At 42.0% G+C, this 14,903-nt stretch overlaps 1 protein-coding gene across 2 annotated transcripts in view; it reads left to right on the forward strand.

The window, feature by feature from the left end:
* Positions 1-6,461: 6,461 nt before the first annotated feature.
* AGPAT3 (1-acylglycerol-3-phosphate O-acyltransferase 3) overlaps positions 6,462-14,903 on the forward strand; it is a 48,377-nt gene continuing 39,935 nt past the window's right edge. Inside the window, exons 1-2 of one of the 2 annotated variants that reach the window (XM_032186137.1) lie at positions 6,462-6,582; positions 7,119-7,198. The gene's annotated coding sequence lies outside the window, so the exon portion shown is untranslated. The remainder of the gene's footprint in view (positions 6,583-7,118; positions 7,199-14,903) is intronic. The other variant, XM_032186147.1, reaches the window with a different exon arrangement.

Here is a 14,903-nt window from a genome sequence, read left to right on the forward strand (position 1 = left end):
ACCTGCTCCAGCCACGCTCAGCCGGGGTGAGCTGGGGCCCTGCTGCTGCCTGTGCCAGCCATGGGGCTGGCGGGAGGGCTGAGGTGAGGCCTGCTCCACCCGCCGCCAGTGGGGCAGCCCCGGCCCCTCAGAGGGCCCTGCGTCACCCACTGGCGGGCTCGTCAGCTGCACTCGTGGATGATTAATAAAATACTCTTCTTCTGTCTCTGCAGCTGTGTTCTCTTCTATTTGAGTTATTTTCCTCTGCTTTTAACTTAAAAAAAAAAAAAAAAAAGTTTACTCTTGCTCAGTTTGGCCAAGTCCAAAGTCCAAGCTAAGACAACGTAAAGATAATGCATCCTGTTAGGAATTACCTTATTATTTCAGATTATAATTAGCTCAAGCTCCATCAGCCTTCTGGAAATCTTATTTATGTATTTCTGATTAATTAGAAATACTATAAAGATAGTAATAAAAAAAATTCCCATGTGTAAACAAGGTGGGGGGGGGACACTAGTTCAAAGGCCAAGGGCACATATTTTTCTGGAGCAGATAACACTAGGCTGTGGCATGTAGCTCTGTTAAAGATGTGCATTTGGAAAAGAAAAAGAAAAAAATCTTCGTGGCCACTTCTTCTTGGTAAGGAATACGTGGAATATGTCTGACTTCTTGAGATCCTGAAGAGCTGAAGCATGTAAAATTATCATCTCCTTCACTGCAATAACTTCACCCGTAACAGAGGAGCACTTTTTTTCTCAGAATACAGCTGTATTTAACTGTACTTCCCTTGTCTGTGCTATTGAGTGAGACATGACAGCTAACGCAGCTAGTTTCACCGTTGCCCATTCAGATCTTACGTGCAGAAGCTCAGAAATTTAAAGCTCTCTTTAAAAGGCTTTTACTTTCTTAATGCAGAATGCGAAGGCTTTTGGGCAGGGAATAAATGTCAATTTAGGTCTGCAAGTGCTTTAGAATACATTTTATTTCTAAAAGTTGCTCTTCGTGTTCATTAAAGTTCTTAAGTAGGTTACTGTTCTATATCCTTTTAATTTCACTCGTCTTTGAGTTATGAATAAACAGAAATACATGTAATTAGTTTAGTCAGGAGGAGCAAAAGAGCTACAGAGGAGTAGGAGGATCCTTCAGCTACAAATAGCTGCCATGCAGGTTCGTGCCCAGTGCTGGGATGTGGCTTTCTTGCCAGCAGGTTGCTGGTGCTAGCACTGGCAGCAGTGGGTGCTTTGCAGAAGCTTGAAAGCTTGAAGTGTCTCCAGAGTCGAGGCAGAGCATCAGGTGGACAACAGCAAGGCAGGTGAGGAGCAGTATTTGAGAATATTTTTAGCCAAGCCTGCTTGACTCACGACCCTGGTGACAGTCCCTTGTTAAAAGGTATTTAGTGTGGAGAGGGGAGAGGAGTCTGTAGGTGAGCTCAAGGAGATGTTGTTTGTCTGCATAAGGGTCTTGGGAGGCTACAGTCTTGAGATCCACTACGTGGTTGGTCTGAGTCACTTGGCCTTGCTGTGCCTGGTTTTTGTCCTTCACAGATGGGGAAAAGAGACTTCCCTGCACCACAGAAGGGTGGCAGAGCTCTCTGTCAGCACTGGGGAGAGGAATACAACAGGGGATGTGAGCTGCTGGGGGTCCCCTGTGGCACAGGCATGGGTGGGACCAGCTGGTACCCCATGCAGCCTGCCTTCCTCTCCATAGGCCACTGCTAGAAACTTGGAGCCTGTAAAGCTATTTCTGTCAAATGCTAACTGGAAATCTCAAATCCCATGAGGTAACTCCTTCAGATTAAAACTATCAGTGAATTTGTAAGAAAATGGTTAATTTGGAGTACCTGGAAAGTCTGCTCTGGAAAGAGCAGAAGAATTAGCAATCAATTTCTTCTCATTAGTGACTAATTATGAAGACTTTTTTTTTTTTTTCTCACCCAGACTGAAGGCCATTAAAAGACCTACAGCTCTAAAAGCTATCTATAAATCTACTGTATACCAAAGAAAACTTCAGAGTATTGGGAGAAAAGCTTGTGCAGCCTCAGCAGCGCCCTGGAAGTTTCACTCTGAATATAGTGCTGGGACTCTTGGTCCCTGTGTTTGGGACGGGGCATGAAATGAAGGCAGAAATCTACCTATTTAGGCCTTTAATCAGGGTAAACTCCAACATAATTTTCCAGCTGCTATATATTGGTTTTTAAATAAACAAATAAGAGTCATGACAAGAACACACACTCATTAGGGGTTTAAACTAAGCAATTTAGTTGTGAACTGGGGCAGCTAAGGTTCAGGTGCATGTTCCAGTTACAAAGCAGTAATCCCCAGCAGAAGGCTGGGACATACAAAAGAGGGCAGTAACGTTTTAGCTGTCACTGCTGAATCTGCTGGTTGATGCTTATCTATCGGAGCCCTGCCTCCACAGAAAGCTACGGACAGGATTAGATGGAACTTGTCTTCTGCTGGTACTCAAGCTCGCTTCTCTTCAGAGAAGTTTGCAGAAGTAAGAGGCCGTGGATGCATTCATCTGCTTCGTTTTGCTTATCTCTTCTCCGTCTTACAGAGAAGCTCAAAACTGAAGAGTTTGGTTGCAGGTTGCACTGGAAAATTAAATACTTTGTTTGCTGCACAAGTCTAATTTCCGTCTTGAAAAGGGAGAGCATCTGTTGTTGGTTCGTGTAGGTCAGTAGTCAGTCTTATAAAGGATGCCTTGTAGAAGGATTTACAGCCAACACAATGATGGGTATTTTCTGTCATCTCCTAGTTTCTGTTTCTTTAGTGAGTCTCTTCTCAGTCTGCTTAAGCCACCTGTAGCGGCCGTGGCAAGAAGATTTACAGTTCAGTTCTGTGTTGGATGGGCAGAACAACAACACTTCACATGAAGTGTTTTAAACCCCTTGTACCTTTATTGATATTGCCCTAGTTCTTCTACTCTGACTGAAGACCTCTTTCTGAAAGCACTTTCAGGGTCTATCGTTTCCAATTACTGTTAGGGAAGCAGTTAGTTTTTAGGTGCTTTCTTTCTAAGATAGGACAGTCACAGTAGAAGGAAGGTGGCAAGAAGTAATTTGCTGAAGCCCTTCAGTGGATACCTGTAAGGTTATGAAGTGCTGCCCTATTGAGATGATGCTGAAGATGAAGTTGGATATATTCAGTCCTGTACATCCTGAATGCTGGAATGCTAAAAATATTTTCAAAGCAGAGTTATCAGAGTAGCTAATGGAGATATGTTTTTTGGGGTTGTTATATTGAATTCAGCACAAGGTGCTATGCAAAAGAAACTGCATCAGCATTTAAGCGCGCACGTGTATATTGAAGAGTTTTTTTTTGAAATGGAAAAATGTGTGTGCTTGAATGTGACTTTTCTTTGCTCAATGCATTGCTTAGATGTGTGTGTTCAGTCTAGGCAGACATCAGAACAGAGGTTTGATATATTTCCAGTTTCTTGTCCATGGTTAAACTTTAAAAAAATATTAATAATAAAGAAGATAAGGAATTGAAAGACTGAATTGAAAGACTTACATTAGGGCTCAAATACTTGTGCAGGCACTGATACAGTAGAAAGTGTCAGACCAAACTTGCTTTCAAATCTTGTTTTCTTGCATAACCCTGTCTTGCCTCAATACTGAAACAGAAATTATTCTACCAGTTGCAGTCTTTCATTATGGGAACTTTGACCTCAGCATTATCAGTTTTAGTGAAATGTCTGCATGAGAGAAACCATACAAATGCAGTGAAAAGGCAGAGATCCCTTTGAAATGCATGAAGACAGTGTTCAAGAATCACTTCAAAAGCAGGAAAAGTACTTCTTCCAAGGAGCAGCTTGGCTTGAGCAGTGCAGTTTGTTGAACTGTAGCATGCTTTGTTGCATCAGTTCTGCAGGTTGCTGTAGCATGGGATATTGGGAAGTAGGACTTGAATGTTTTTATACTGAGCTTTTATAACGAGCACTTTATATTACTGTACACGCGTTTGAGAGTTGTAATGTAAATACGATTTCTAAAATTGTTATTTCAAATTAGAGGATTATTTTTTGCCTTTCAGATGTGTAGGGAACGTTACTTGAACTCTGTAGCCTCCCCTCTAAGTCAGCCTTTTTATTCCTGTAACCCACGTGCTTGTACCAACCTCCCCCCCCACCAGCACTAAGAACCAGCTGCTTTTGGTGATCGTTTTATAGACCTTTCACCAAGTTTTTAGACAGGACAGCCACAAAAATAGTTGGAGCTGTAAAGAGCAGCAGGTGTTGTATCATAAATATGATAAATAAACTCCTCATTAATATCACATGGGCCTCCTTAAGCACGTAGGTTCATGGTCATGAAAGCTTCTCCCACAGTTTTGCTGTTCTGGTTAGGTTGCACCCTAAACCACCTCCGGGCCAGCTGATGGCTGTTTGTTCTGGTATCGGTAGCCTTTCTGGCTTATTCTCCTCCCTGAGGTTTATCCTTATTGCTAACGAGGGCAAGTGCACCTGCTGTAAATCACTTCGTGATACTAACTGGATACATCCCAGGGTTGCATGTGCATTTTTCACAACTGCATCTCAGTGGCGATTGAGGTATTTTGTGCTAGGATCTTCCAGGCCCTTCTGCTCCAGGACTGGTCATCTTTCAGCACCTGGCTGGGGCTTGCTTGTTTTACATATGGGGCTGTGCTTTGTTTCCATCCCACTTGTATGGTTCCAGCCTTTGAGGTCGTGATGCCTGTTGTATGACAGCTCAATTCATGTTTGTGTTGAAATTGCTTCCCAACTTTGTCATCAGCTTCTGTCATTTTTTATTTTTATTTTTGTATGCAAGCCATCGTTTGGTTAAAATGAACCAGAAGACTGATTTTTTTGGCTTGTGTTTAATGTGTTCATTAGTAACTTTGAGAATTTCTGCAACTTTTTCTTTCCACACTGTCTGTCACCATCTCTCTTGGGCCTGGTGTCATTGTTCCTCTACTGGTCTCCAACTTTGCTTACTTAATGTACCACCACGTGGAAAAGTATGATTCAGTGTTTTCTGGAGATCCAGCTAGCCAAGAATTACTTGCACTTATTTTTAGTAATTTCCCTTCAGCAAACCTGTTATGTCCTGGTCTCTCTGTAACTTCATGTTTTTCTCCATCAGTCTTTGCTGAAATCCTGTGCGCCATTGGTGCCACATGAGTTCTGTAGTCATTTCTATGCACAAAGTCAAACTGCATCATAAAAGCACTAATATTAAAGTCTTGAAATGAATCTACAGTTTCCACGTTTGGAGGGAATGAAAACAGAAATAGGGTTTGAAAATAGATGAATTTAATTGTGTTGAGCTTTGGTTTCTTGGGCAACTTGCATGAGAAAGAGTTGCAAAAAGTGGCGTATCTCTGTCAATTGCTTGCCTGGTCATCTCTTTTCCTTGTTTCTAATGGCAGTGGCAAAAGATGGTGCTACCCTGTGCTCAAAAAAAAACAGCAAATGCATTTTGACAGAAAACCGGCCTTGGGAACGGTGCCAGCCCAGATGGGCTGGCTGGCAGCGAGTCACGAGCTGCCCACAGACCTAAATCCGAGGTAGCCCGTTAGTAGCTTGCTGAAAGGCTAACTAGCGTTTGCTAGTGTCAGCGTGATGGTTGCCCAGATTTGTCAGAACTAGGTCAGAATTAAGCAGTTTTTGAACGGCTTGGTGGCCAGGGTAAATATACGCAATGTGATCCTACATGCCCGGTCTTTATTTCTGCTCCTCCTATACAGCACCCCCCAATAAACTCAGGTTTTACAGACTGTGATTCGTAGATTGCTGCGCCAACCTTGCTGAGCTTTTAAGGCCTGTGAAATTACATAACAGCCTTTAAACAAGCCACCTCTGGGTGAAGTACATCTCTAATTACTGAGACTAAATTATCTGGAAAGTGAGCTCGTGTCTGAAGTAAATCTTCAGTTCGGTAAATCTAAAATTAAATAATGATTAACTTAATTGCTTCAGGATCATAAAAAAACCTGCTCTTAATAAAATATAGGGATTAAGTGTGTGTTTTGAGAGTGGATAATTGCTTCTGCTTCATTTTCAAATAACTTCTATCAAGACAGGGTTTTGTAGGTAAAAGAAATACCTTTTGTTATGCTTATTAGTAAAGCTAGGAAAAGTAGGCTAGTCCTTAAGTATGCAAGCCCCTTCTCCATTCTGAATAGAAGCTGCAATTTCACTGCTAGATATAAAATGAGAACATTTGCTTTTAATTTCATGGATATGTGCCAGTCAGACCTTCTGAAAGCAATAGTAGTTGTTACCTGCGGAGCAGAGTGTAATACTAGTGTATAGGAAGAGGTTTCTCTTTTCTTTGGGGAAAAAATAAGAAAGGAAAAAAAAAAAGAGAGAAAGATGGGTAATCTTCGTAGAGAGCGGTTGAGTTAAAGAATTTGTGAGCAGGGTAAGCAGCTCTGTGTTGTTTGCATTGTATTTTGCTTTTAAACAAAGTATTTTCACCTTCGTTCATTGGAGAATGTCTTTTTTGCTTATAGGCAAATGAGAAAGCAAATCTCTTGAAACATAAGCAGTGGTACTTCCCTGGAGGGAGGAGATGGGAATTCTCCTGTTACTCTGAGAGTTGCCAGGTGCCAGAAGTGGTCCACAGTGGTGGTGGTAAGAAAGAAATCTTCCCCCACGTTTCTGTATTTGCATTTTGTCTGTAGCAATAAGATGCTTTTAGAAGAAAAAAAAAAAAAAGTGCAAATCCTGTTCTTTTCATAGATCCGCATGAATTGCTAGGAGAGGCATCAAACGTCTCCCACTCTTGGTATTTAATTTAGGGATGAAACCTGCGCATCAGCCCGGTGCTTGCTGTAGTGTTCGCTCACGCGCTTTCTTGAATGCTGTATCTGTTGGTAGTAATTGCAGCAAAGACTTAACCACAAATAAACCTCTAGAGGACTCCGTAAATGCTAAATTGTCTCCTCCCCCCCCCCCCCACCCCCCCCCAAGTGTAAAATAGGAACTGTGGCCTTATAGTGCTTTGAAGTGCTTCTTACAAAGTTCTTAGAAATCTTTTGAATGCTGATTGTAGAGTCATCTTAGACTGGGCTGCCTTTAATCCAAACATTCTTAAATTTTAGCCGGTAACAACATATAACAATGTTAAGTTACAGCAGCAGAATTCTTATTATTGACCCTTTTTGCAGTCTCTCATGCATAAAAGGTGACAGCAAAAGTGGAAGGCTGATGAGACCCCACTGACACAGCAAGAGGACAGTTTTTCAGGGTAAGATTTTAAAACCCCAGAGTGTCTAGTGTCAGATGTTGACATTTTAATGATGATCTCCGTGATACCCTGCCCTCTTTGTGGGCTATTAATAGCTTTTTTATAGGAAAGTAATTTACACCTGGTGATTTTGCACACACATGCAGCGTTGCTTTAGTATTTTAAAATGTTTCAAGGTCTATTATAGGATGAGTCTTTTGCCACAAAACTTTAATCTTTGTGAGATTTTCTTCAAAGCTCAGATTTGCAGAGCAATACCTACTGGATCATCCACAGACTGTTCAGGGCCTGTTTTCTGACTCCGTGCAAAGGTATACTCCATTTGAAGTTCTAGTTTTTCCTGCTATGAAAAAATGCTAAAGCATTCATCATAGGTTATATTGGGTGGGCAAATAACCACTTCTGTGAGTCCCAGGTATTCTTGGACCAAATTTTACACACACATTAATTATTACACCTGAATCTGGTTAATATTGATCGTCTGCAGCTTTGGTGGGTGAAGGGATGCAGATGAACAAAGCCTTGTTACAGTGTGGTGGTGGCCATCTACTTTCAGAGCCAGTTCTGCAGAATGCTTTTACTCGGGCTCATTGCCATCAGTGTAAAAGCAATACCCAAGCGATGTGTGAAAACCTATTTTTTGTGGATTTGCCGTTTCATAAGCTTATTTTTTCTGTTTATACAGCCCCAATTTTTGCCTTTCTTCTTTTTGTGCAAGGCCTGAAAAAGCCATTGATGCAAGTGTTACTGAGAAGCAAAGATATGCTGGTGGGGGACGGGATTGTATGAATTGTGCACGGCTGCTGAATTTTCAAGTTCTGCTTCTGTTTGGACTTGAGCTTCTGGTAGCCAGCCCTGCAGGCTGCAAAGCCTGGTGCCTGTGCCCCTGGTGTAGCGCGTGCCTGGGTCTTTTATCTCTGGTCGATAGAGCCTGCGAGGATGAATCGTCTGGAAACGAAATGTCCTGAATGAGGTGGATGGCCATGCTGGAAGCTGCATGGGTTGAATAATCCCATGAATAATTCCTTCACCACCTTGATTGTTTAGATAAATCTGGAGCGGGTCGATAGATATTAATATGGATTAGAGAAATTTTACTGAGAGCTTTTCAGTGTCCCAGTGGACGCTTCTTATGCAGAGCAAATCTCCATCTCATGAACCAAAGCACAAATGGTACCAGCAGGCACGCACTCAAAGAGGTGAGGGACTGACTGATGGGGAGGCTGAATTATGATAGCATTTCTCGTAATGGCTGGCCCTTCTTGTTGAGGCTCGTGCATAAGCAGAGGCCCTATGGGTACCATCTGCTGTTTTTGTCCTTCCTACATGTCTTCGTGGGGAGATTTCTTTTTCTCAGGCTTGCCAGCATGACAATTTTGTAACGATTATTGGAAGAGTCATTTTTAATATAAATTTAGTTGGGGGTCACAGGAAAAAAAATAAATTGCAAAGACAAAGAATCCAGCAGGCTACAACAAGAAGCAGCTCACAAAAGCAGTAATGACAATCGCAATTTCAAGAGTTTCTGTTAGTTCAAGCAAGGAGAAACGTAGAGTACATTTTGTGAGATTTTCTTCAAAGCTCAGATTCACAGAGCAATACCTACTGGATCATCCACAGACTGCTGAGGGCATGTTTTCTGACTCCATGCAAAGGCATACTCCATTTGAAGTTGTAGTTTTCCCTGGAACAGAGGTTGGCTCTCCTTATGATTTTCATCTGGAAGGAGTCAGTGTACCGGCTGTGTTTTGTGAAGCACTCAGTCGCCATGACTTTTGAAGAGAGCGGGACTACACCACTCCCAAGTTTTGATCCCCAGGAGGCTGAGAGAAAGGGCAGCACTGTCAGAAGATGCTGGCTGCGCTTGGGAGCAGGACCCAGCACTGTTCAGTCCTGCCAGGGTGGTCAAGGACCAGTCTGAGCATGGGAGATCCAGTGGAAATCAAAGGCCCATAAGCTGAATCTCCAGACCCCGGGCAAGAGAATTTGATAACTACTGCCTCCAAGAGCAGGTGCCTAATTGCAACTTAAGTTCTAATTTAGGCTCTTAAAATTTTATGAGTGTGCTCTGTAGACTGCCTTGCTTAAGGCTTAGCTTTAAACAAGTTTGCTGTTAGAGCCCGTTCCATTTAAAACAGATGCACTGTGGAGCTGGATTGCGCAGGGACCAGCTCTCTTTCTTCAGCCAACTACTGATTGCCTAGTAGGAATGTTTATTTTGAGAGAGAAAAATAACCCAAACTAAAAACACTGTGGAAGAAGCTATAAAGGCTTGTGCTATTATGTATTTATAATTGCTCTGAAAATGTAAATGTCGCAATGGGAGCAGTTGTTCTCACTTGTTTTTTAAGTTGTGAAGGCCACGTGTTCAGGACCTTTTTGCAGTATTTTCCGATGCAGCAGGGCGTACAGATGGGGGAATATGAATGCTGTTGCAACCAGTATTAATATTATGCCACGTAAGCAGGGCCAGTTCTATCACAAGGCTCTGTGCCTTGGTCATCTCCTTAAGGGCGTCTCTGTTTCTGCCTTGGTTTTGGTGTTCAGGTTTATTTGGACCAGTAGCCTGGTGCACAAGAATGGTTTGGCTTGAGGCTGCGGAGTTGGAGATTACACAAACATAAGCATTTGTGGTTGAAAAAGGCTGACAGATAAAAGATAACCCTCTCGGAGGAGAACATCCTTTGTTACTGCCACAGCGTGACAACAGAAAGGAGGAAACTGAGGGCAGCGAGAGGAGATAATGTGGCTGCTGCGACAACTGTGTTGCTCCACCATGGAGGAGAAGGGCTGTGCAGGTAGGGCAGCAGCTCAGGCTGCTCAGCGGCACTGCCAGGGGTTGGACAGGGGTTTTGCAAGTCCCCTCTGGATGGCTGTCAAGGAAGACACTCCTCTACTCTTCTAGAAGTTTCTGCCATACTCAGTAAGGAATCGGGTAGAGATTTTGGATATGTATCAACGTGGGAGCAAAAGGGCTAATGTACAGAAGCATCCTCTCTTGCGATTCCTTTTCTTCTGTTGCAGGTATAGGGATGCTGCTTACTGTTGTGATGTGTACCTCAGAAGGGAAACGTCTTCGCTGTTAATGACTGCGGGCTAATGTAGAGCTAGGATATTTGGTAACACAAACTTACAGCTCAGTTGCACATGCTGCTGTGTTCAGGCTGCTCATCCCTCATGCCTGCCAGTACCGATTTATTACATTTAGTTAGGTTAACTGCTCCCCAAGTCAGCCTCCTGAAATGATCCGTTTTTTTATAAAATAAAAATTCCAACATTCTGAACAAAAAAAAATTTAAAAAATATGGTTTAGCTTAAGATACAACTTGGTGCTGTTAATTTTTTTTTACAGACTTGGGATCAGTAAGTACTCTAAAAGCAGTCGCACAAGCAAACCTCAGGGCATGCCAACCCTAAGGAAGAGTTAAGAGTGAGCCTCTTGCAGTGCCTGGAGTAGGACTTGTGAGCAGTCAGTCAAATCAGCTGTCTAAATAAGCTCCTAGTTGCCCAGAAGTAATGAAATCAGTTACAGAAAAATACTTACTAATGCAGCAAAGTTTGAATTATTACAGATATTTCCAAAATCTGGCTGCTTACAATAAAGGTAAGAGGAATTTAAACAGAGTGATTCAATGGAAGTAATAATTCCTGTTTAGTGGGCTTAAAAGTGAACAGAACTGACTTCAGACTTAAGAAGCAATTATACATTGCTGAGTAAATAGCATGAAGGTTCTTGTTGTATATCTTGATTGGAGAAATATTGATTCTTTTAAATCAGTTTTGGTAATTAGAGCAGTCTGTTTATTTAAAACCAAGCTAGCCTGGTTTGCTAGACTCACTGTCTGTAAATGTGTTCTATATTAACACGTCACATTGAACTGCAGGCAGTTTTTAATATGCTTGAATATCTGATTTTTTGGCATATAATTGCAGATGAGCTAAGGGTTATTCTGGCAGATAAAAATGAATCATAAGAGCATAAATGCTGCTTCTCAAACCATTACTCTTCCTGACTGAGGAGGTTTTGAAGAGCGGTGCCAAGCTAGCAGTGATGGCATTCAGAAATCAAGCATGGCACATAGGCCCTTTTGAATGTGAGGCTTTGCTACAATAAACACCTCTGTTTACTAATTAGTTTGTAATTTTTCAAATGACAGGGAGCAATTTTCGATTTGGTACTCCAACTACTCTGAAACGATGCAAGCTCCAAGAGAAACGGGTGCCTGCTTTCATACTACTAATTTCAGCTGATGCTGCTTCTGGTGCTTTATAAACGTGCCAGGTAACAGAAAACAACCTCTGCTCCAGTGCTATTGTGCATCTCTGACAGAAGTGGAAGTGATAGTGTGGAAGGTATTGAGATGTAGAAACTTCCACGCACACAGCTGTCCGCCTTGCTCGGGGTTAGGTCATTGAGAAATCTCCCACAGTTGGATTAGTGTCAGTACTGTGACACCTGTAGGACTGAGAAGGTACTCACAGCATCAAGATTACTTTTAATGTCCTTTGGTCTAGATGCAGTCTGAGCTAGTTTATGTGACACGATGACAAAAAGAGCAGAGAGCATCTGTCAAAACTTGCGTGCTTTTGCTGTTGTTTGGGGAGCCGCCCTCATGCAGACTAGCTCTGAATTCCACTAGTGCAACAAAAGCATGCGTTTTTAGTGGGCTAGTCATTTCAAGTATCCCTGCAGCCTTCAGTGAAAAGATATTTAGGTCACGTCCCTCTCAAACACTGCATTAAAAGGCTACTGTTTGGAGGAAGCAAAACAACGAAACTGAATCATGAAAACGCTAACCGGTCCTCAATTTCTGATCATTGTTGGAGTTCAAAGTCTGCATGTGTTACCACAGAAGGGACCCCTGATCTGAAGAATTCATAATGATTTAACTATATCCTTCAAGAGATGTGTTTATCAATAGGATGCCAAGCTACCCAGAGATGAAAGATCTTAAGGAATGAGGAGAGCTATAAATGTTTCTTTCCAGGTCTTTCTCTCATATGGGTTTTTAAATAGGATGGGCTGTTGGCAGAACAATTTCTGTTCAGTTTCCCAGCTGAATGGCCAACAACGGTCCAAATTTTAACAGCCTACAGACTTTCTATTTCAAAATTATTTTTTTGAATGAGTTGGGATAATGTGTTTATGAAGGGGGCTGCTTATAATTTAGAAAGATTGTGCCTCGTGTAAAAGCCTGCTGCGTTCACATGCCTGAAGCTCAACCTTACATTCCGAATGTGATGCCCTAATGGTTTGTTCTTTGGTCTTGTTGGCATGTTTGGGGGTTTTTGCTTTGTTTTTATTTTATTTTTATTTTATTTTATTTACACTGAAAAGATTGACAGCAGCCACACAGCACACAGTCTTGGTATTCAGGTCAGAAGGGGCTGGTGTGATCTTGTCTGAGAACACAGAACAAAAAACTTTGCCCAGCACGTATTTGCTTTCGCTATCAGTCTGCTCGACAGTCTGCCCTATCTTTTTAGAAAGATACCCTGTCTTATGTATATGCAAAACGAGACCTGGCCACAGGGATGATTATGAATTCAGGCTGATAACAGCATTGTGAAATATTTGTCAGTCAAATCACCTGAAAGGAGCATAGCTGTTGTTTTCTGGCTGGAACACGCTGCTGATGACAGTTGAGGTGATAGGGAAGAGAATAAAAGATCCTATACAAGGAGGAAGGGGGTGATGTGGCTTGCTGGCCTTCTCTATTGCTCTTTCTTGCGTTCTCACCGTTTGGGTTGTAAAAGACAGACTGGACAAAGTAGCATGGCACTGAGCATACTCCTCCACAGCATCAAGCTCCCAAACACAATTTCTTGTGCCAATTCAGCTCGCGTGAGCCATCTGAGAAGCTGTTTGGGTTCTGTGCCTCTTGTTATTCCAAGCCACATTTTTCACCTATTATTCTTTCTTGACTGTAAATAACAGGGTTTTATCTGAAGCTGCCTAAGCGACAGTTAGTCGCCCAGTAAAACACTACTGCTTCTGGTTTTAGTATTTTATTTTTTTTTTTCCCCCATGTCTCTCTTGTTACTGAGATCTTCCAAAGCCAAATACTTCAGAAGAACAGCTTTCATCTTCCATCCCTCTCCTGCATGGTCTGCACCTCCCTCCCAGACTGAACCCTTGCAAATTTTCTGGTGGAAGCTTATACTTCCTTAACATGGGGAGAGAGACTCCCCAGCTCTCTGGGCACCCCATTTGCAGGGTGAAATTCTGCAAATGCTCTTCTGTGGAATTTCTTCGTTTAATACAGCAGTGCATGAGCAGGGAAAAAAATTCCTTTTTTTTTATTTTTTAAAGCTGTTATTTGTACAGCATGCAGATAGCTCTGTTGTCATGTGGGGCCTTCTCTTTATTGCATTTTTGAGTTACTTGGTGGTTTATTTAAGCTTCTGCATCCTGGCAGGTGAGTAGCAGTAGCAATTGAAGTAGCATTGAAGAAGCGTGAAGCATAAGAGAAACCAGTGTGCTTCGTGTTGCATGTCCTGGTCCCCTCTCAGGAGTGGGTAAGATGGAGGTGGTCGGGTTGCCTCCAGGAACCTGAGAGCCATCCTGCTCCCTCATGGTTCACCCGTAGCACTGGTCAGGTAGCCACAAGGCTGTTGCAGAAGAGTGTTACTGTGGCTGCAGTCATAAGATAAATCACATTGCTCCTGTTTTGCAGATAGTAGTGTTTCATACCTAAAATTTAAAGCAGCTCAGTGTTTCTTGAAAGACAGACTTCCAGTTTCTTCCCTATTAGTATGCACTGCATCAAAGAAAAGCTTTGAACTCGAGTAGGGGCTCACAGGCACGCATGCAGCGTTTGCTGAGACTTCATTTAGCAGCAGCCAGAAGCTTCTCCTTGTTCAGCCACAGCATATTTGCATGTTGACAGGTATCTCCTGGTTGGCTTTGTTTTTTTTCTTCAAGGGTTGATTTTCGCATAATTTTCAATACAGAAAGAGAAGTGTATCATCCCCCTTTTAACACTTAAATCTTGGATGATCGTGGATTGGATTTTTGTTGTTGTTGTTGTTTATCCCTTATTTTGCATCCCTGGTTTAAGAGAGAAGGAAACTGCCAGAAAACATTTTCCAGATTCACCCTATCCATGTAGAAGATGACTCAAATTTATAGACACCTGCCTCTATCCCAATATTCCTCTTCCTTTTTTTAATTATTAATTTATTTCAAGCCACCAGCCATTCTCTGTGGCTGAAAGTGGGCTTTTGGATGGGTCCCTGGGTTTTACAGCTCCTTGCGTAGATGCATGTACGCTCATGAAATTTCTATTGTAGTTTATTTTTATCTGAATACAAAGGATGAATTCCCACCTGCCTTGAAAATTTAACTACTCCGAGCAGAGGGGAGCGTTTTGTGTAGTCTTAAAAATGAGTAGACACCACTGAGGTTTTTCTTAATCATCGGAGACTAAGATTGGCAACATAGTTTAATTATATAACATTGATTATTTCACACAATACAAGAGGCCTATTACTCAGAAATCATTCCGTACTAATAGCACTTCTGTTAGATAACTCCTTTCTGTTTGTTATGTAAGGGCTGGCATTATAGAATCACTGTTTGAATACCAGCACTATAATTTTAGAATTGCTTTTATAAACGAAATACCAAGTAAAACTTGTTCCAGATATAGACAATTATTGTGACTTCCTAATTAATTTTTTAAAATGAGGCCTCTTGATAATT

Source organism: Aythya fuligula, chromosome 1 (genome assembly GCF_009819795.1).
Source record: "Aythya fuligula isolate bAytFul2 chromosome 1, bAytFul2.pri, whole genome shotgun sequence".
In the NCBI taxonomy this organism is placed as follows: Eukaryota; Metazoa; Chordata; class Aves; order Anseriformes; family Anatidae; genus Aythya; species Aythya fuligula.